The sequence below is a fragment of the Elaeis guineensis genome, chromosome 7 (genome assembly GCF_000442705.2).
Source record: "Elaeis guineensis isolate ETL-2024a chromosome 7, EG11, whole genome shotgun sequence".
Classification (NCBI taxonomy): domain Eukaryota; kingdom Viridiplantae; phylum Streptophyta; class Magnoliopsida; order Arecales; family Arecaceae; genus Elaeis; species Elaeis guineensis.
Genome location: NC_025999.2, coordinates 35,790,098 through 35,812,911, shown reverse-complemented (window position 1 = coordinate 35,812,911; position 22,814 = coordinate 35,790,098).

Here is a 22,814-nt window from a genome sequence, read left to right as displayed (position 1 = left end):
GGACACTGCCATCAGAAGGCAAAAGCGTCAAAGCACGACTCATTGCAGGAAGGAGAACAGAGAGAAGGAGGGGGGGGAGAGAAGCCATCCGCAACAAGAAATTCAACTTTATTGATTGGATGATTTTTGAAGACAAACAGAAAAGAAAAATTATGATGAAATAAAGGTACAAGATCGGAGGTCTCAGACCTCGGGGGCGGGGGGTGGAGAACTCGACGTCCCCGACAAGGGGGCTGCGACAGCAGTGGCGGCTGGCGAGGGATCGGTCTCGTCTTCAGACTCCTCGCCTAGGAAGCTGAGGTTGAGCTCTGGAAATTTTTTGGTCACCTTCTCTTGGCAGAGCTCGAACCCCTTTATGAACGCTTCCTGGCCAAATTGGACCTTCAGGTCCCTCATCTCCACGGAGGCCTTGAATTCCTCTACCGCAAGGACTCTGGCCTCCGAGACCAGGACAGGAGTTTGCTCGATCAAGTTGGCGACCTCAGCCTCCGCCTTTCTCACCGATTCCTCCAAGGTCTGCCTCTCCTCCTCCCGGGCTCGTTTCTCTCTTTCCAGGGCCTCCTGGAGGGCGACTACTTCGGCCGTCTTTGCTTGGAGGTGAGCAACCTCGGCCTGACAGCGTTCCTCCACCTGGAGGATGTCCCTCCTCGTACGGCTCACCACCTCGATATAGGCGAGGAGCTGGTGCCCAATCTGCAAGGGGGCTAGGGAATTAGAACAAAGGCCGAATAGCCATGAAAATAAAGATTCGCTTACCTCAAGGAAGGACCCCAAAGAGTCCCAGGCCCGCTGCTCAGGATCGGCGCGGTCGATCCTCTCGACGACGTCAGGCAGAATGCAACCGTCGATCAACCGCCTGATCAAGTCCCTATCGTTGAAGGGATTCTCGACCCCTCTTCGGAGCAGAGGGACTCATCCACAGCAGTTCGGCGGCTACTCGCCCTGGGGCCACTGATTTCCTTCTTTTCCTCTCGGCTATGGGCGCCTCCATGGGGCGGACCCCCGAAATGGGGGCCCCAGTCGGCGGACTCCTCGAGGAGGCCCGGGGAGCCGTTGGCTCGGCATCCGAGGGAATGTCGATGGCCGGGGCCACCTGGATGGGTGCAGCTAAGCTCGACTCCTCCGCCCTGGCCCTCTTCGCGATCCGAAGGTCGCAGCACCCTTTCTCTTGTGGGCCCTAAGGCCCTTGGCAAGCATCCGCGCTGCTTCGGCGTCCATTCTTAAAAAAAAAAAAGAAAAAAAAAAGAGAAAAAGAGAGAGAGAAAAGGAAAGAAGAAAAAGAAGCAAACCAATCAATCAAGAGTCAAAAAAAAAAAAAAAAAAAGAAAGAAGAAAGAGAAGGAAGGGGAAGAAAAAAGAAAGAAACGGAGGGAAAAAAGAGAGAGAAGGAAGAAGAGGTAAAAAGAGAAAGGAAAAGGAGAAAGGCATGAAAAGAGAAGATAAGGTAAGAGATGAATACTCGCTGGATCCTGGGGACTCAGGCCGATGTTGAAAAGAAATTGCTCCCTCAGAAGGTTGGGAAGGGAAGGAGCGGAGTAAGCTAGAAGCTTCCGGGCAGCCTGGAGGTCATCCTCCCCCAGGCTGGGGGCCCGACGGACAGAATCCCTCAGAGAGCCCCAAGGGGGCAGGCCCAGTCTCAAGGTCGGGCAGTGGACGAAGAGATATTTCCCTTCCAATTGTGGATTGAAGAAGGGATGCCTTTCAGCAACCCCTTCTTGCCAAACTGGGGGGAGAAGTACCACCAGTCCTTCGTCGAAGGATGGCGCTTAAAAGTGTAGAAGTGCCTAAACAGGGAGAGGGACGGTTGGACCTCGACTACGTGGCAAAGGGAGAGAAATCCTATCAAAAACCTAAAAGAATTCGGGGCCACAGAAGCCAAGGAGATGTCTAAGAAGCAGAAGAGGACAACAACAAAGGAGGGAAGCGGAAGCCAGAGTCCGGCACGGAACGCTTCCTGGTACAGACAAAAACGACCAGATGGGGGAGTGCTGGCCCGGTCAGAAGGGCCAGGCAGCTCCAGGTCGTACCCCGGAGGAACTCCATACTGAACCCTTATCAGAAGGAGTTCCTCCGAGGTCAGGAACATGGAATGGCGCCCGGTACAAAAATCGGACGGGGCCCAGCCCCAGACGCAGGTTCGTCTATAGAGCAGGGGACCTGGGGGTTTGAGGCGGAAGAGCTCCTGGAACTGCAGGGAGCGGAAGAGCCGGACGACATTTTGGGTAGTTTCGAAGGAGGGCTCTAAAGGTCCCTAAGAAGGCGACGGGATGGGGGACGAGAGGCCACAAGAAACTAACTCGGAGGGATGCAAAAAAATAATGACAGAGAAGAAGTCCCTAGGTGGTGGGAAGAAGGTTGAAGGTGCTGGAACTAACCTATATCGCTCTGAGGGACGAAGACAGGGACGATTTGGAAGACACCTACGGCTCGAGAAGATGCCCTCTGAAACAGGGCTCTCAAAAAGAAGGCAGATACTGATAGAAACTCTGGAATGGAATAGGGCACCTAAAGGTGGGAGGACGGGTTTAAATAGACCCTGGGATCCGGTGCCATAATGATCATGAATCCCCCCAAGCCAGTCCACACCCGGCACGTGTCCCACTCCCCCCGGCAGGCGGCTAAAAGTGGCTGATGGATCAGCAGGGCCATTATGGCACCGTACCTGGGCCAGTGTACCGGCGAGAATTTTGAAGGGTCCCTTCGTATCGCCCCGATCCGAAAAGACTCCAGCACGCACACATTTAATGCCAAAATATCTGGGGGCGGCAGTGCGCAGGATTCGAGGGGACGGTTTCGGCTGTGCCCATCTCTCTGTACTTCCTTCGTTCGAAATTCAAACTCGAAAGTAGGGGGACTGGTGTTGGGTATAAAATACCCACAGCCAAAGTTCTCAGCAGAATCAACTCTAGGAAGACTCCGCCCGGACTCCTACAGGAACCGGGCTCTGCTACGACTCCGACCCCAAGGGGGACTTCGACCGGACTCCTACGGGAGCCGGGCTTCGTCGCCAACGTCAACCGTCGGTAAGATTCGTCCGGACTCCTATGGGAGCCGGACTCCGCCGACAACTTCAACCGCAAGTAGACTCCGCCCGAACTCCTACGGGAGTCGGGCTCCGTCCTCAACATCAACTGCCGGTAAGCCTTGTCCGGACTCCTACGGGAGCCGGACTTCGCCTTTAACTTTAATTGCAGGAGGACTCCGCCCGGACTCCTACGGGAGCCGGGCTTCATCCTCGACTCCAACGGCTGCAGACAGACTTCGTCCGGACTCCTACGGGAGTCGGACTCCGCCGACAACTTCAACCGCAAGTAGACTCCGCCCGAACTCCTACGGGAGCCGGGCTCCGTCGCTAACTTCGACTGCCGGTAAGATCCGTCTGGACTCCTACGGGAGCCAGACTTCGCACCTGACTTTAGTTGCAGGGGACTCCGCCTAGACTCCTACGGGAGCCGGGCTCCGCCCGTAACTTCAACTCTGAGAGGACTCTGCCCGGACTCCCACGGGAGCCGGGCCCCGCCCATGACTCCAACCGCGAGGAGGACTCCGCCCGGACTCCTACGGGAGCCAGACTCTTCATCAGCTCCGACCGCTGTCGAACTTCAGCCGATGGATCTGCACTCCCAGGCAGGCCACAATAACGGCCACGATCCTGCTCCACTTCCTGCGGCGGATTCCGCGCAGCTCCATCACTCCCTGACAGGCCGCAATAACGGTCAAAGCACTGCTCCACTTCTTACGATGGATCTCGCGCAGCTCCACTACTCCCTAGCAGGCCACAATAATGGCCACGATCTTGCTCCACTTCCTGCGATGGATACCGCGCGATTCTCCCATCCGTTGGCAAGTCGCGACAACAGACGCCGCTCTACTCCCCATGGCAGACTCCACGTGGCACACCCCGGTGATAGCCACGGGTCCACTCCACTACTCTTCGCAGCAAACTCCGTCTGATCCTGGGCAGTCCACTGCCAGACGGTTACAGATGTCGCTATCAGGCTACTGCCCCCTCCGCCTATAAAAGGGGGCTCCAGATATGTTATTCGATAAGCTCTCATCTTTCATCTAAAAGCTCTGCTAAATTCTCCGTTCGAGCACTCCATTCTTGTTGAGGCAGAGAACTGACTTGAGCGTCGGAGGGTCTTGCCGGAGCAACCCCACCTCCAGTTTAGACTTCCTTTGCAGGTCCCGATGGCGACCGCGACTTCCTCGACTCCAGCTTCTCCGCGCAAGCGGATTTTTGCACCAACAAATCTCATATACTATGATCTATCTCTCCAAAGCACGTATTGTATTCAGAGATCACGGCACGTCAATAGAGGGTATAGGCTGTGTAGGCTAGATCAATACCTCAAAAAAATAAAAAGATATGAAATAAAAGTATAATTTTATTGCATAAAAATTGAATACAAGAAAAAAAAATAAAAACCTATTTATAGGCTTCATCGTATTCCTGAATTGAAGGGATTTAGCCATGCATTAAGATCTCTAGCTCCATAATCTCCCAATATTTGATCCCTAAAGCTCTTTGATTTTTTTCTCTATTTTTTTCTTGCTTTTTCTCTAATTTTTTCTCCTCTCTACTCTTATTCTTGAATCCTCTATTTATAGGCAAATTTTTTATATTTTTTGATAGAAAAAAGAGTCCTAAAACCCTTAAAATTCGTATAATATCCTTTACAATTATTTCTAACCATCGGATCAGCTTCGGATGGCTCAGATCTGCCCAAAAATTATAATTTTAATCCTTATCAATGTCAGATTCAACCACAGTCATCCGAGCGTGCCTTTTATCAGTTTTTGACCATCCGATCATGCTGTTTATCTCTTATTCTCAGTCGGAAGTATCCTCAACCATCTAATTTCATGATGGATTGCATCTGGGCCTTCGGATTGTGCAAAAGAGTCCTTTCAACTGACAACGAGTATGGACCATCGGATTTTTTCCAAAATCGATATCAACTGTTAAATCATGCAAAAGAGGCTTCCACTGTCCATAGACCATGCCTGTGGATTGTCTATTGTTTCTAGTGGACCACGCCGCTGAATCTATGGACCGAACGGCCGGTCCACCGTGCATCGAAGGTAATTTTCAATAAGTTTTAGGATATTTTGGCTTGATTTTTGCTCTAATTTTTGTCTGGAAAAAAAAATATATGCATTAAATTTCTCATTAATTTCTCAATATTTTGATACTTAGATTCTCAATTAAATCAACATCTATTTTTCATAAATATACTCTCATTTCATATTTTTTTAAAATTATTTATTTTTACAAGAAAACCTAATTTATTTATAAAATTAGGTTTTTAAGAAGATGTTAGCATCATAAATTATCAAAAATATTTTTAATAAATATAAAAATATACTATTTATCACACCTCCTAACTTGAACTTTGCTCGTCCTCGAGTAAAGAAAAGATTTAGAATTAAGTGCCTTTTAACTTAAAATTTTGAATTTCATCAAATAATTTTCAAAAGAGCCATTGATGTTTAGTAGAGCATGAATGAGGTATGTCATTGGAGTATTAATACTAATCAATATAGGAGTTAAGCTAAGAACACTAAATATTTTCTAAATTTTTTTTTAAATTATTCCTACCTTTATCTCCAAATCATTAACCTCATATGGATATGTATATTGTCACTTCCGTCTTTCATTTATTGTTGTTCTTATTATTGTTGTTATTGTTGTTGTTGTTTTTTTTTTTTTTTTTTTTTTTAACGTTGTAATGCTATTGAGTGTCTTAATCCCTTAAGCTTTCTGTTTGACCCATGTAATGAGTTTTCAGCCAATGACTCTCAAACCAGATGGCTTTAGGGCACTAGATATAGAATACCTCTCGGACCTACTTACTCGAATCAAAAGGCTACGAGTTAAACTAGTTTTTCAATAAAACTTCTTTGCCCTTCATACCTTTTGATGCGAAACTCAATACTTGCTTAGGCAAAGAGATCTGGTTACTTATCATGAAGTACTTGAAATTTTTTTTTTAATATTAAATATATGAAAAAATATATAGTTATCTTACACAAGTCCATATGAAGTAAACTCTTCTTTGATGCTGGTAGAAAAATTTAGAAATGCTCAAAGAAAACTGTTTAAGTTCTAAACTTAACTCCTTATTAAGTTTTCTTAATATTTGATCCCTCGATATCTCACAAACTTCCTAATCTGTACATCAATTTTCTTTTAAAAATACTTGGTTTAACTCGATTCTTAAGTGTAATCAGGTGCTTAAATACTAAATCTAACTTATTTGAGGACTTTAAGAAATTCAAAAATTTTTATTATTCTCCCCCTAACTTAATCGACATTGTCATCAATGGAGTAAAAAAATAAAGGATGCATAAAAAGAAAAAAAAAAAGAGAGATGTCACCTGATCTAAAAGTCTTTTCAAAATTAGTTCTCCCCCCAACTTAGCCAATATTGTGCTCAAATCCCTTCAAAAGATATGAAGCATGACTTGATTAACTTAAATAAAATGCAAAAAAAAGCAAAAGCAAAAGTTGAAATTGGGTTGCCTCCCAAAAAGTACTAAGTTTATTGTCTTCAGCCAGACCAAATTATTGATAGGTGTTTCCACATAGAGCAGTCCTTTATTTCTAAAAAATATAAAAATTAGTTAAAATAAAATAAAAAATTTGGGTTGCCTCCCAAAGAGCGCTAAGTTTATCGTCTTCAATCAGACCATACTAATTCTACCTCACTTATCTCAAATCAAATATTAGATTGACAAATTCAAGTGGATAAGGTGGGTGAGGTGAATCAAGCAGGGCATTAACATCCTGGATTTGAATTTTTTCAATTGGTTCATTCAGAAAATTCATCTTTGCAAGTGATTCGATAGGTGGTTGCCATTGTGGATAAACTCTCTGATCACTAGATGAAGAAATTTCATAAGCTATTTCAAATTTTTGATCTAACCAGAGATTATAGTTAAAATCTTCTTCCCCTGAGTCAATGGTCTCATAGATCTCATCCTGGATCAAGTTTACATCAACTAATTGATCATTTTTATTTTCAAGATTAAAAATATGATGATCAATGGACATGTTTCTAAATGAGAGCTTCATGAGTCCATCACGACAGTTGATCAGGGCGTTGGTGGTTGCTAAAAATGGTCTACCTAAGATGACGGGGATGTGACCTTTTGGGTTTGACACTGGTTCAGTTTTTAAGATCACAAAATCCATAGGGTAAATAAAATCACTGACCTTGATTAGCACATCCTCCACAACTCCCTTGGGGGTTCTCACTGATCGGTCTGTCAATGGCAATATAATTTCTGTAGGCTTTAATTCTCCTATCCCTAATTTCTCATAAATCGAATAAGGTAAGATATTCACACTAGCCCCTAGGTCTAACAAGGCCTTATCAATAATGGTTTTTTCAATGACACATGAGATTGTAGGAGGTCCTGAATCTTTGTACTTGACTGGCATGTGGCTTAAAAGATATGAGCTCACACTAGCTGCCAAGAAGGCTTTCTTGGGAACATTAGTGGTCTTCTTCTTTGTGCATAGGTCTTTGAGAAACTTAATGTAAGTAGAAACTTGTTGGATCATATCTAGCAAAAGAATATTTACTTTCACTTATTTGAATATCTCTAAGATTTGATCCATGTGGGCTGAGTGTCTGTTGGATCTAAGTCTATTTGAAAAAGGAGCTATAGGATTGATGGTTGATGTCTCAACTTGTTTGAACGTAGTGATGGGTTCTGCAATTGGCTTGGATGGCTCAACAACCTCTGTTGATTTAGGCTCGTCAGACTTGGTCTGATCACTCTGTGGTTCAGTCGGTTGGTCTTCTTGATTTTCAGTTATACCTACCTGATTGTTTACTTGTCTTCTAGACCTTAAGGTGTGAATTACATTTACATGGTTGAATCAACCTTCAGGTTGAGATTGTTGATCAATTTGGGCTCTTGGGTTAGGTTCAGGTTGGCTGGGCCATTTTTCTTTTTCCCTTTCACTGATGGTAGTAGCCAACTGACTTAATTACATTTCTAGACGGGCAATGGCTTGGGTGTTTGAATTTACAAGTTGGCCTGTAGTTTGCATAAAATTATTTATATTTTTTGTCAAGGCTTCAAGGCTTTTCTCTAGTGAATTATGTTTTTAGTCATTAAATTTTATACTATCAGAAGTGGTTTTTATTAAAATCTCTAACCCTTTTTCTAGTGCATTAAGCCGTTGATCATTGTTGAAGCCTTATGAATAATTTGATGGTTGAGTGGGCTTTTGATTGGATTGATTAAGGATAGGTCTACTGAGATTTGACCCTTGTGACCAAGAAAAGATAGGGTGATTCCTCCATCCTGGGTTATACGTTGGTGCATAAGGATCATTTGTAGATTTATAGTAGGCAGCATTAACCTGTGCTACTTCATTCCCAGTTGGGTTCATCAAAAAGTGACATTCTTCCATGATGTGGTCTGTGGCATTACATCCATTGCAAGTAGATGTTGAAACTTGGTTCACTTGGGTGTGTCCCTTAAGTTCTAAGGCCTCTAACCTATGTAGTATAGTATCTATTTTGGTCTCTGTAGCTAGGGATGTAGATACTTGGTGCATAGCACCTCTTATAGGTTCCCTAGTTGCTTCCCACTATAGGCTCTTTTCTGCTAGGTCCTTTAAGAATTGCCAGGCTTCATTGGCTTCTTTATGCATAAACTAGCCCTGACACATTGACTCTAGCATGGTTCTAGAATTTGGGTCTAGTCCCTCATAAAAGGTTTAGCATAGTCTCAAGTCTCAATTCCATGATGTGGGCATTGGGTTAAAAGGTTCTTGAAACGATCAAAATACTTCTAGAAAGACTCACCCCCAAATTGATAAAATTGGTTAATTTTATTTCTTAACTTAGCTGTTTTATGATGTGGAAAAAATTTTCTCAAGAAAGTTTTTTACAAATCCATCCCAAGTTGTGATCGAGTGGTTGGGCAGACTATATAACTATTTCTTAGCACTGTCTTTGAGAGCAAAATTAATCAGCCTAAGTTTAATAGCATCATCTGACATTTAGTGTATTCTCATGGTATCACATACTTCCTCAAATTCTCTAATAAAAATATATGCATCTTCATTACCAGTGAATTTAGGGAGCATGTTAATGATTTAAGGTTTAATTTCAAAAGTTGTTGCATTAGTTTGGGGAAGTCTGATACAAGATGGTTGGGTTGACCCAACAGGATAGCAAAACTCTTTTAGGACCTGAGGTTGATTGACTTCACTCATTGTGGACTCAAAATTTTCTTGGATTAGGGGAGGGTTTGAATCAATTCTCACTAAACGATCAGATTTCTTTTTCCAAGTTGCAATCTTATGAGATTTTTAATGATTTTTTTTTTTGATTAGAAGAGAGAAGAGAGAAGAGAGAAGAGAAAGGAGAGATAGATGAGAAGAGAATTCTATAGATGAGAGCTTAAGGAGCCCTAAATCGAGAGACAATAGAGAAGAGTATTTTAATTAGAGTTAATGGTTGTAGGTTAGTAATCAAGTTATGCAGACAATCCTAGCTAAGGGTAACTCTAGATCTAGATAGCTCCTAACTGCCAAGGTTGTCTTTGAGCACTTCAGGTAAAAGACTAACCACTCAACTGGTCAAGTAAGTATAGGGTTGGTGGGGGTCCCCCTGTTGCTTTCCATAGACACCAACTGAATTGGCCAGGTAAGCGAACGAAACCAATTAAATAACCACCTTCTTTAGGACATAGTCCCTAAACCACTTTTCTAGATATCAGTCAAACTGACTAACCTTAACCTAGTCCAACTCTTTGGATCTCTTATCCTATTGAGCTCGAGAGTCCTTAGGGGCCCATGTCTAATTGATTTTAGGTTAAGATTTAGGTCAATGCAATATACAGGATGGTGGTTTGTGGGTCAAGGAAGGGTGATGAAATCTCCACCTTATCTTGTTTAGGGTTTGTGCCCTTAAGATGTTTTATAGACTTATGTATTACAAGAAGAAAATGGCCAGATTTAGTAGTTAGTCAAGAGTAAATTGATTTATTTCACTTTTTAAATTTGTGATTAAGTATCTAATTTTCTAAGTAGATTATGAGATGTCAATGTAGAGATTTTTTTTTTGAAAGAAAATAAGTTTGACTAAGAAACTAAGCAAATTAGAAAGCAAATAAAAAGAAACGAAGAAAAGACTAAAATTTTTTTTTAAAAAAAAATAATCATACCTAGATCTCCGGTAATGGTGCCAAAATTTGATCACTGTCGTAGACAATTAAGAATAAAAACTAACTCAAACTATATAGATAGGGTGAGTCAGGATCGTTTTCAGGAGAATTTAGGATGATTATCTTTTTTTTAAAGAAAAAATAAAAAAAATTGATAATAGAAAGATTAAAAAGATATAGAATAATAAGAATTAAATTAAAAATATAAATTAATTTATGAAAGAAAATAATTCAAAAAAATAATCCAAAATTTTTGAATTCACCATACAAATTAGATTTATTTTTTTTTATGTTGCAATATTAATTCTTGTGATTAAGATATTAGTATCGCTTATCTCTAAGGGATATGGACTGTATCAGTAGATTATAGCTCGTCTTATTAGAGTATAAACTATCTAAATTCAATTACAAGATCTAAGGTTTAATCTCATATACTACGATCTATCTCTCCAAAGTACGTACCGTATCTAGGGATCACGGCACGTCAATAGAGGGTATAGACTATGTAGGCTAGATCAATATCTTAAAAAAATAAAAAGATATGAAATAAAAGTATAATTTTATTACATAAAAATTAAATATAAGAAAAAAAAATAAAAATTCATTTACAGGCTTCATCTTATTCCTGAATTGAAGGGATTTAGCCACGTGTCAAGATCTTTGGTTCCATAATCTCCCAATATTTGATCTCTAAAGCTCCTTGATTATTTTCTCTATTCTTTTCTTGATTTTTCTTTAATGTTTTCTCTTCCCTACTCTTATTCTCAAATCTCCTATTTATAGGTGAATTTTTTATATTTTTTTGAAAGAAAAAGGAGTCCTAAAACTCTTAGAATTTGTATAATACCCTTTACAATTATTTCTGACCATCGGCCCAGCTTCAGATGGCTCAGATCTGCTAAAAATTATAGTTTGAATCTTTATCAACATCAAATTCAACAACAGCCGTTTGATCATGCCTTTGATCAATTTCTGACCATCAGATCACACTATTTATCTCTTATTCTCAGTCGGGAGTGTCCTCAACCGTCCGATTTCATGATGGATTGCATCTGGGCCGTCGGATCGCATAAAAGAGTCCTTCTTTCAACCGACAATGAGTATGGACCATCAAATCTTCTTCAAAATCGATATCAATCATTGGATCATGCAAAAAAGGCTTCCACCACCCGTAGACCATGCCTGTGGATCATGTATTATTTCTGGTGGACCGCACCCGTGAATTTGTGGACCGAACGATCGGTCCACCATGCATCGAAGGTAATTTTTAATATTTTTTAGGGTATTTTAGCTTGATTTTTGATCCAATTTTTACCTAAAAAATAAGAAAAAATATGTATTAAATTCTTCATTAATTTTTCAACATTTTGATACTTAGATTCTCAATTAAATCAACATCTATTTTTTATAAATATGTTTTAATTTTATTTTTTTTAAATTATTTATTTTTACAAAAAAATTAATTTATTCATGAAATTTGATTTTTAAGAAGATGTTAGCACCATAAATTATCAAAAATACTTTTAATAAATATAAAAATATATTACTTATTCATGAGATCTATAGGAAGATCTGCTAAGCTTGTCTTAGACACCATCAAAATGGTCAGGTAAGCCACTCCCAATTAAAAATCATCGATCAAAATGCCTGACTTATCTTAGACACCAATGGGTTAATTAGTTTTGATTGGACCAATCTAATTATTTGGATTCAATCACTAAGCCATAATCAAGGTCCAATTGGTCTAATCAAAGATATGGACTTGACCATCTACAACTATTATATTGGTTCTAGAGAAATCTTGATTTAATCTAATTCAATATTTGGTTAGATTTAATCAATTTTTCTAGTTAGTCCATTAACTCTTTGATTTTAACATGAGGTCTAACCTAATTAAGAGGATCTGATTTGAGCTAACCCATGCCCCCATATTTTACGTAATATCATTAGATCTTTATTTCATATTTTTAGATCTAACTGATTCTACACTTAATTCTCAATTAAGTTTCAACGTTAATGTGGGTTTAGGTTTAGATTTGAAACAATTTCAATCTTTTTATTTTATAAATAATTTACAACAAATATTATGCAAAGATTTTTTATTCTAAAATTAGGTCGACTCAATCACCATTGAGCCAACTACACAAGGGGACTGAGTCAACTCAGTTCAAAATTAGGTCAGCTCAGTAACTATGTGAACACGATTCAAAGAGTTTCAGATCTGAAAATTCTTGTATACTACTAAAATAAAATCAATCATAATACTTTTAGATCATATCTAAAACTTTTATGATTTAAGATTTTATTTTTTCATGATTAAAATAATTTTAATCATATAGATTAGATACTTTATTTTTCATACAACTTTGTATCAAATACAACAAACCTAGGATTTCAAGATCTAAGATTTTGCAGAAAAATAAGTTCTCTCTTTCGTGTTCTTCTTCATGAGATCTAATCATGTGGCACCCCTATATGCCATAAGAGCACCCCATCAAATGGGAAGAGAGGGCCTTTAAACCCTTCTTGCTCCTATGACTGGATAGCTTGGCAATCAATCCATCCAAGTGCTTGCTAATCGGATCATCTAATCTAATCACATATTATATATGCATGAATTTAGATCTAATCTAAATTATATCAAATCTAATTATAACTTTAGATCATATCTAAATCAGATCATAAACATCATATGTAACACATAAAATTAGATTTTATCAATGATCAGTACAAACTAGGACAATCTTTTCACTTTAAGGGGTAAACCCTATAGCAGGACAGTCTTATGTCAATTTATGTGATCAATCAATAATTAAATTTAAATCTAAATATTATATATTAGATCTAAATAAAATTAAATTTTAAATTTATATGCATATAAATCATGTCATAATGAACCTGAGCTCTGATACCACTGTTGGTTAACGTAGGCGATTTCATGTATGTATTTTGAAATTTTTTTGAATAAATTATAGTGAAAGATTATTAGATTAGTCAAATTAATATAACATACATATAATATAATCATCAAATTAATCTACTCTAGGATCTATTATATGATATGTTGCATATAAAATCTAAAAAATACTGAAGATAACATCAGCATGCATGCATGTGAGTGGTAGATCACATCTACTTCTAATCTGAGTTCAGAATTGGATACCTTTGCACGGAACAATGATCGTCACTATTGAGAGACATGGTAAAGGAGATCCTTGCTGGTTGCTCATAGTCACACATGCATCTGGCCTCTACAAAAAATCTACTCGAAGTCCCGATCTGATCGATCTTTTTGGGAGTGCTAGCTCGCATGAAGATCTTCTTCTTGGCTGATCTGGATCCTTTCTTCAAATCTCTGGAATCTTTCTAGAGGTTGAAGATAAACTTCTCTAGGAGATGAAGAGGTTAAAAAAAGATAGAGAGGAAAATAATTTTTTTTTATTTTTTCTTTCTTCCCAAATCCTGAGGACCAAAATCCTAGAAACCTGGTTTTTGCGCACACCCCAAGAGAAGAGGACTCTCCTCTTCTTTCACGCCATGAAACCACCACCCCAAGCCCCTTGACATGAAGAATTCTTTTTCTGATATCTTACATGCATAAAAGAAACCATAAAAGCCCCTTTTATAGGTATGTAAGGAGGTGGGGTGAAGAGTCTAAGAGATTATGGACTCTTACAAGATGTCACCTTCCTTCACAATTCCACATCCCAAAACATACCTAAAAAATATGGGATGCCTCTTCGCATATTTTTTCACTATAAATCAGTCCTGCAACTAATTTTTTTCAAAAAATCTCCTCAAAATGTCACACATATAAGGAGAAAAAAATAAGTTGGCGTGGAGAGGTTGATTTGGATAAGAACAGATTCTCTTGATAAAGAATATTTTCAAATCCAATTTCAAAACTTTCTTTTATCAAAACCAAATTAGATTTAGATGTGAGATAGAGAGAGAGAAGAACTCTTTGGCATAAAAAAATCTCATGCAAAAACTATTTGTGTATGGAGATAGATGGCATGCAAAGTGGGTTGGCACAAGGAAGAAGAGTCCTATTCCAATGAGGACTCTTAATTTTTTTATTTGAATCTAAATGAAATCACATCTGGTTTAGCCCAAACAAAATATATAAAAGTCAATCTAATTAGGTTCATAAATTATTAATCAAATCTTAATTAAATTAGAAATTGATGGAACCAAAGTCCTGATCAAATCAGGGATAATTCTTCCTTAGTGATTAGGTCATCTCATAACCTAATCGGGTCAAACCAAATTGAATCTAATTCAAATAGATTTTATTTAATCTTCTTTGCTCAATCAAATTGAGCTAATTAATAATTTAATTATTAATTATTTTTTTATTAATTTACTAATACTTGATGAATAAATTTATTACAACTTTTGTATAAGATTAACCATCAATCGGATTGATAATTAAGCCTTGAATGATTCTCAATCATTGATCAGCCACATGATCAGTCAGAAACTTCTTTTGAGTGTGACCCTATAGGTTTGAATCTAAGTCAGTAGCACAGGAATAACTTTCTAAATCAATCGATGTAATCATCTAGCAATTGTGACCCGACATCCGGATAGGTCGAATGAAGGCGAAACAATATTCAAAAACCTATTGGCATATGTTATTGTATAATTCGTCCCTTTGACCCTAATACTCGAGGATGACCTAGGATTTAACTGTCAATCCTAGATAAGTCATCTATATTATATTTTAAACTTTTTTAGATCCATCATATTGATTATCCGCACTCAAATTTTGCTAAATTAAAATATATTGATATATTAACTCCTAATTCGGAGGGGTCAATCCTATCTTGACTCATGCACTGACTTGACAAGTACTTGATTGCACTCAAAAATCTCTGTCACTAAATTAGAAACTTAGTTAGTCTGATATCAAAGTATAGTGAGTTGCTTGCAAGTCACCGTGGTGATCTCAGGTCGGAGGGACACTTATACCCATACCCTTCATGAGCTACCCTTAACAGCAGAGTGCTCCATAGTTGGCACATTCAGTGATGATGTACTCTTACATCTCACCTACATGTCATACTAATGTCTCCATATCATTTGACTATAAGGATAACCAATACATATGGCATACAACGACCTACACTTGATATTGCTATCATCTTAGTAATAGCATATTGTTTGGTCATGAATCAATTTAAGGATTACATGATAAATTCTCTTTTATTGATCAAAATAATCCTAAGGACTTCATCACAACATAAAAGTTTATTAGAAGATGTAACCTTATGATGAATAAGCCAAATAATTTTTATTATTTATCAATTCATATATAATTATAATTAGTACAATCGTCAAACGATTGACTTTAGGATATAATTTTCAATAATGGCTATGGATAAAAGATTTCTTCATAGTCTATACCTTACCTTTGTCTAAAATCTTTTGTGAGCAGCCTGGCCTTACATGTCTTTACCTGGCCATCTGCTCCAATCTTCTTCTTGAAGATCCATTTGCAGCCTAATGGGGTCACACCCTCAAGTGCATCAGCCAAAGTCCAAATTTGGTAGGCATTCATGGAGTCCATTTTAGATTTCATAGCCTCAAACCATCTGTCAAAGTCACTACTCATGACTATTTTTGAATAGATCATGGGATCATCATTTTCAATGATGTGGGATGAGTTGTCATTCTTAATGACAAATCCATACCTAAGTGGTACATTATACACTCTACCTGACCTTTGGAGAGAAGGTGTGTGTTGTGGTTGTACCTCAATAATGGGCACATCAGGTTGAGGATCAACTTATGGACTTTCCACATGTTACTTCTGGATAGACTGTAGATCTTGAACTTTCTCAAGTTCAACTATCCTCCCACTGTCCCTTTCTTGGATGAACTCTTTCTTCAAGAATATGGCATGCCTACTAACAAACACTTTTCATTGAGTAGGATGGTAGAAGTAGTATCCTATACTCGTCTTAAGATAACTTACAAATCTGCATTTATCCAACCTAGCACTTAGCTTATGTCCTTCAGTATTCCTGACATAAGCAGGACAACCCCAAATCTTAAGATACTTAAGATTAGGCTTTCTACCTTTTCATATCTTATATGAAGTACTAGGTATAGATTTATAAGGTACCCTATTTAAAACATTTGCGGCAATCTCTAATGTATAACCCCTGAAAGAGATTGGAAGATCTGTGAAGCACATCATGGACCGCACCATATCTAATAAGGTATGATTCTTTTTTTTACAATATTATTTAATTGTGGAGTGTAAGGAGGTGTCTATTGAGAGAGAATTTATTTTCTTTTAAATGATCAAAAAATTTCTAGTTAAGTATTCTCCTCCTCGATCAGATCAAAGAGCCTTGATACTCTTACCAGTTTGTTTCTCAACTATAGTTTGGTAGTCTTTAAACTTATCAATGGCTTCAAATTTGTATTTCATTAAATACACATATCCAAACCTTGATAAATTATCAGTGAATGTGATGAAGTAGAAGTATCCTTCTTTGGCCTCAATCAATATTGGACCACAAACATTAGTATGTACTTGGCATAAAATATCACTCGCCTTATCTCCATATCCAATTAATAGAGTCTTGGTCATCTTACCTATAAGATAAGATTCACAAGTTCTATATGATTCAAAATCATAAGGATCAACAAATTTTTTTTGTATAACTTCTTAATTTTTGACTCATTAATATAACCAAGTCGGTAGTGCTAGAAATATATGATATTCACATCTTCTCTTTTCTTTTTCTTCATATGATCAACATGAAGAATATTATCATTAAGTGACAAGAATAAAAGATCATTATCTATAAATGCATTACCATAATATTCATTAGAAAAATAAATAGAGCAACCATTGCCCTTTCTTTTTATTTCAAAATCTTGTTCCAGTAACATAGGTACAGAAATAATATTTCTAACAATGTTTGACACATAGTAACAATCTTTCAATTCTAAAATTTTATCTGAAGGCAACTTCAACAGTCTGGTCCCTATGGCTTCAGCCTGGATGGACTCTCCACTATCACCGAATAGCATGAAGTCATCTTTGTTCAGACTTCTTATTTCTTGTAGATCCTGTAACGATTTGCAAAGGTATGAACCATAGGCAGTATCTAATACCTCAAAATTTAAAGTTGAAGTACTTAACGATAAGTTTGTTTATATCATATACAAACCTTTAGCAATACTTGCTTCTTTATGCTTCAAACTTGTAAGGTAGTCCTTGCAGTTCCTATTTCAATGCCCTTTTTTGCCATACTGATAATAGGCACCCTTGGTGGAGACTTTCTTTGCCTTCTTCTTCGTGTGCTAGCCTTAGGGTTCATCTTTTTCTTAGAACCCTTCTTGCCTTTCTTCTTGAAGATCTTATCTACAAGAAGAACTAGAGCCTTTTCATCCTTGAAATGGCTCTTTGCTGTCTTCAATATATTGAGCAGCTCAGGCAGGCTGGTGTTTAGTTTGTTCATATGATGGTTTATGATAAACTATGAGAAGGAATCAGGAGTGATTGTAGGATCAGATCCTGACTAAGCTTACCATCCATTACAAAATTCAATTGTCCCAAATGAGTAATCATATCAATCATCTTCAGGACATGAGTCTGCACGGACATGCCTTCACTCATCCTAGCATAGAACAACTATTCAGATATCTCATATCTAGCAGTCTGACTCTATTCTCCATGTAACTCCTTCAAATTAAAGAGTATGGAAGGAACATTCCTATCTTCATATTATCTCTGAAGCTCATTGCTCATAGAGACAAGCATGACACAGTTGATAGTCATATTGTTATCTTGCCACATTTTGTATGTGGCCTTTTCCTCCTCAGTTGCATCTTCATCGATTGAATCGGGTGCAAGGGTATCCAAAATATAGAAGACTTTCTCCTATGCGAGAATAATTTTTAGGTTTCTCAGCCAGTCTACATAATCAGGTCCGGTCAACTTATTGGTATCAAGTATGCCACACAATAAAGTGAGGATGCCATTATGCAAATTAATCTATAATAATAAAACACCAATATAAGCAGACGACTTATAACGACATGTACAATTAGATTAGGTCTTTTATCTAATTGTTACTCCTACTATGTTATCGAATGTCATAGCCCTCTCCAATGATAAATGAGAAATTCTATTGGTTTTCTTAATGGGGTTGAGATCCTAATTCCTCACAAAAGATTTTATGGTTGCACAACAAATCTTCATGAGTTCAAAGATTGAAAACTCCTTTCCAATTGCATCTTATGCAACTCTCAACATCTTTCTACCTCTAAAATATTCATAGCCTTATGGTTGCATAACAAATTATAATATTTTAGTTAAGTTAGACCCTTCATTTTCATACAGTCATATCTAAATAATGCTGCCCTTGTGGTTGCACAACAAAGTAACATATCCAAAATACTGTAAGCATCAAATATACACTAAGACAACCCCACATCAATCTCCATAGTAAGTATTGTAGTTGCACAACAAACTCACTATAGTTCTTGATATGATATTGGCTTAGCATGAAGGAAGGCACATGTAGTATCTACAGTTGGAAAATATGTCTCAAAACCAATCATCAGCTTGTTGACGATTGTGTTTATACTTGTAAATGTATATGAATTTTCATTAATAAAAGTTATTTGATATTTTCATCATATTTTGTCCATCTTATTTGAACTCTTATATTGTGATAAAGTTCTTAGGGCTATAACTAATCAATAGAGGAGGATTTGTCGTTTAATCCTTAAAAGTATTTGCGATCGAATGATATGCTGTTAATAGGATGTTAGTAATATCAATTATAGATCATTGTGTGCTGTATGAGTTGGTTATTCTCTTAACCAAAGAGTGTAGAGATACTGTTATAGCATGCAGATGGAATGTAGGAGTACATTCGCATTAAACATGACCATTTATCAAGTACTTTGCTATCAAGAGTAGCTCATGAATGGTATGGGTATAAGTGTCCCTTAGACTTGAGATCACCACAGTGACTTATAAGCAACTCACTGTCTTTAGTGCCAGACCATCTACGTTTCTAATTCAGTGATAGAAGGATACTGGGTACAGTTAAGTACTTATCAAGTCAGTGTGTGAGTCAAGATGGAATTGATCTTTCTGAATTAGTAGGAGTTACGCATCAGTATATTTTAATTTAGTAAAATCTTGATCAGGATAATCCATGTGATGGATTTGAAAGGCTGAAATACAATATGGTCAACTATATTAGGATTGACACTCAAACCCTAGGTCACCTTGAGCATTAGGATCAAAGAGATGAATTATACAGTAACCATACACCAGTAGGTTTTAGAATGTTGCTTTACAATCTTTCGACCTATTCGGATGTTGGATCCCATTACTATATGGTTACATCAATTAGTATAGAAAGTTATTTCTATACTACTAGCTTAGGTTCAAACCTATGACATCATACAGATTAAAAAATTTGGATAGATCTGATGGCTGAAGAGTCCAATTGGATTGTGCACTGGTGAGGGGTCCTATTAGGACTGGGACTTTAGATGAGAGTCCCACTAGACTGGGACTCTACTATTAATGAAGAATTAATTAGTAATTAGATTACTAATTGATTCAATTTGATTGAGTAAAGAGCTTTGGATCAAGTCTAATTGAATTAGATTCAGTTCGACTTAGATTGGGTTTGATATGATCGAATCTGATTGCAAGAAAATTTTGATCCTGATTTGATCAAGACTAAGGCTCAGCTAATTCCTAATTATGTTAAAAAATTATTAAGATAATTAGGTTCTTAATTTGATTAGGTTCATTTCTAATATTAGGTTTAAACCAGATTTGATTTGGTTTAGAATTAATTTGGAAATGGAGAGTCAAGCCAACCGGGACTTTGTCTCTTTATCCTCGCACCACCATGAACCCATGAACCTAATCTCAATGCCAAATTGGATTTGGCTTGAGGCTTTTGGCATCAAGAGAGAGAGCTCAATAAGAATGGATGGCAAAGCATGATGAGTCATGATTCTATCTCCTACCTAATTTGAATACGATCCAAATTAGAGATAAGGAGAAAGGAAGGAAAGAATTTTTCAAACTAGGAAAGAGAGGAGGTACCAAATTAAATTTTTTCTATCTTTTTTTGAGAGTTTTTAAGTGGTGAGATGCCTAATTCCTAGTTCTCATGCCATCTATTTTTTATAAAATTTTTTGGATGCCAAAAGGTGTTTGGTGTGGACTCTATTGGTGCCCTCTCTTTGACCTAAACCCTAGTCCCTATTCCATATAAAGGGGCTCCAATCTTGGACGCCCCATATTGGTTCCTCTTGCTAGTTTTTTTATTTTTTTTCCAAAGCTCCTTTTCTTCTCCTCTTCTCCTCTAGATCCTCTCTTCATTTGGAGCATCCAAGGCTTATGAAGAAGAAGAGAGATATCAGCCTCCAAGATCCTTGCAAGCTAGTACTTTCAAGGAGCTTGATCTGCATCGATCTTCGTGTGGATATTTTATCAAGGTCGGATGATTTTGTGTGGCTGTAAGCAATCTGAAAGAGAGCCTATCCAAGTGTTGGACTAGTAGAGATCAAGAGTTTTCAGTTTGGTAATGGTTTCTAAACTTTCTTGATCATTTTTGTTAGATTTAATGGTTAGATCTAGAATTGCAGCATCGATCAAATTGATGCAAGTTTTATTTTTTATCTCATATGTATATTAAATCATATTATTTATCTTGATATTTAGTCTAGATTAGATCTTATACATATAATTTAGATTAAATTATTTAACTTTATAGTTTTACTCCATAAAATTTTTGAAATTGCATGCATAGCACTGCCAGTGTTTCCTTCAATTAGTATTAGAGCCATATTTCTTTATGATATGATTTAATATATTTTTAGATCTGATAATATATCTTTAGATCTGATTATTTACTATTTAGATTAGATTTAAATATATTTTATTTTTGGATCTATTTTTTTTATGTTAGATTAGATAATTTGAGTAGCAAAGTACTCAGATTGGATAATCACTAGAACGTCCGATCATAGGAGAAGTAAGGTTACATGACCCTCTACTCTCATTCAATGAGATGTTCTTATGGCGTGTAGGGGTGCCACTATGAGATCCGATGAAGAAGAAAGTAAAAAGAGAAAAGCTTATTTTCTTGCAAAACCCTACATCTTGAAATCTTAGGATTTATTGTATGTGATGCAAGTTGCATAAAAAAATAGTTACATCTAATCTTCATAATCAAAATTATTTTGATTTAAAATTATGAAAACATAGATATGATCTAAAAAGATTTATGATTAATGTAAAAAGATTTAAATAAGAAAATGTTTCAAAATCTAAACCATGTTGATGCTAAATCTAATTAAGAATTAAGTGTTAAATTGATTAGATCTAGAATTATGATTTAAGATCTAATGACATTGCATAAAATATGGGGCATATGTTAGCTTAAATCAGGTCTTCTTAATTGGGTTAGACCCAAGGTTAGAATCAAAAAATTAATTGACTATATAGAAAAATTGATTAAGCCTAACAAAGTGTTGAATTAGATTAAATCAAAATTTTTCTAATACAATAGTTGTAGATGGTCAAGTCCATATCTTTGATTAGACCAAACGAACCTTGATTATGGCTCAGTGGTTGAACTCGAATCATTAGATTGGTCAAATCAAAATTAATTAACCAATTGATGTCTAAGGTAAATTTGATATTTCGATCGATGATTTTTAATTGGGAGCAGCTTACCTGGCTATTTTGATGGTGTCTGAGGCAAGCTTAGTAGATCCTTCCATCGATCTCACTTACCTGACTAATTTGATAAATTATATTTTCATTAGATTGCTAAGTGATTCAAGTTGACCCAAGCCATTAAGATTGATCAATATGACTAATGTAGGTGTCATTTCAATCAATATGACCCTAATCTGATTCAATGACTTGGTGAAGTCAGTGGGAGGATTGCGGTTTGATGATTGATATCTTCTCTTCTCTTTTCTTAATTCATAATTAAATCTTCTAAATTATTAGATCTCTTAAATAAAATAGTTATGGTGATAACTAGACATATCCTCCTATTAAGGTGAATGTAATGGATCCATTATTTTTGATTGACATTGCAGGCACCATCCGTCTGATATTTCTCTGAATGATGGAATTATCATTTATTATATGATGACTCCAATGTACTATCTGATGAATGGTTGGGTTGGTCGAGCTATACTCGAAACTGATCATTCATTAGTTAGAATCACTGAGAAGGTTCATGTTAATGGTTTGACCTAATCAAAAATTTCAGTGGAGTCCCATTGCCTATTGAAATGAAATTGGGATGAAATTAATTAATAAAAATTATTTGAAGAAATAATTGGTTGAAAACTTATCCATAGACGCATATGGGTTGGCGAGCCATATTCGGACTTGTATAAAGTCTGTATGAATTTTAGTACCCGTTAAAAAATTAAGATAATTCTTTGAATTGAAAGTTGAGGCTATCAATTCATATAAAATAGCGAGAGAACCTTTAAACTAAAGTCCATATCTTTAGACTTAATGTTGCTCCTTGGATTGATTTTGATGATTACAAATATTTGAAGGGGTACTAATGATTTTCGTTTGAAAAAGACTT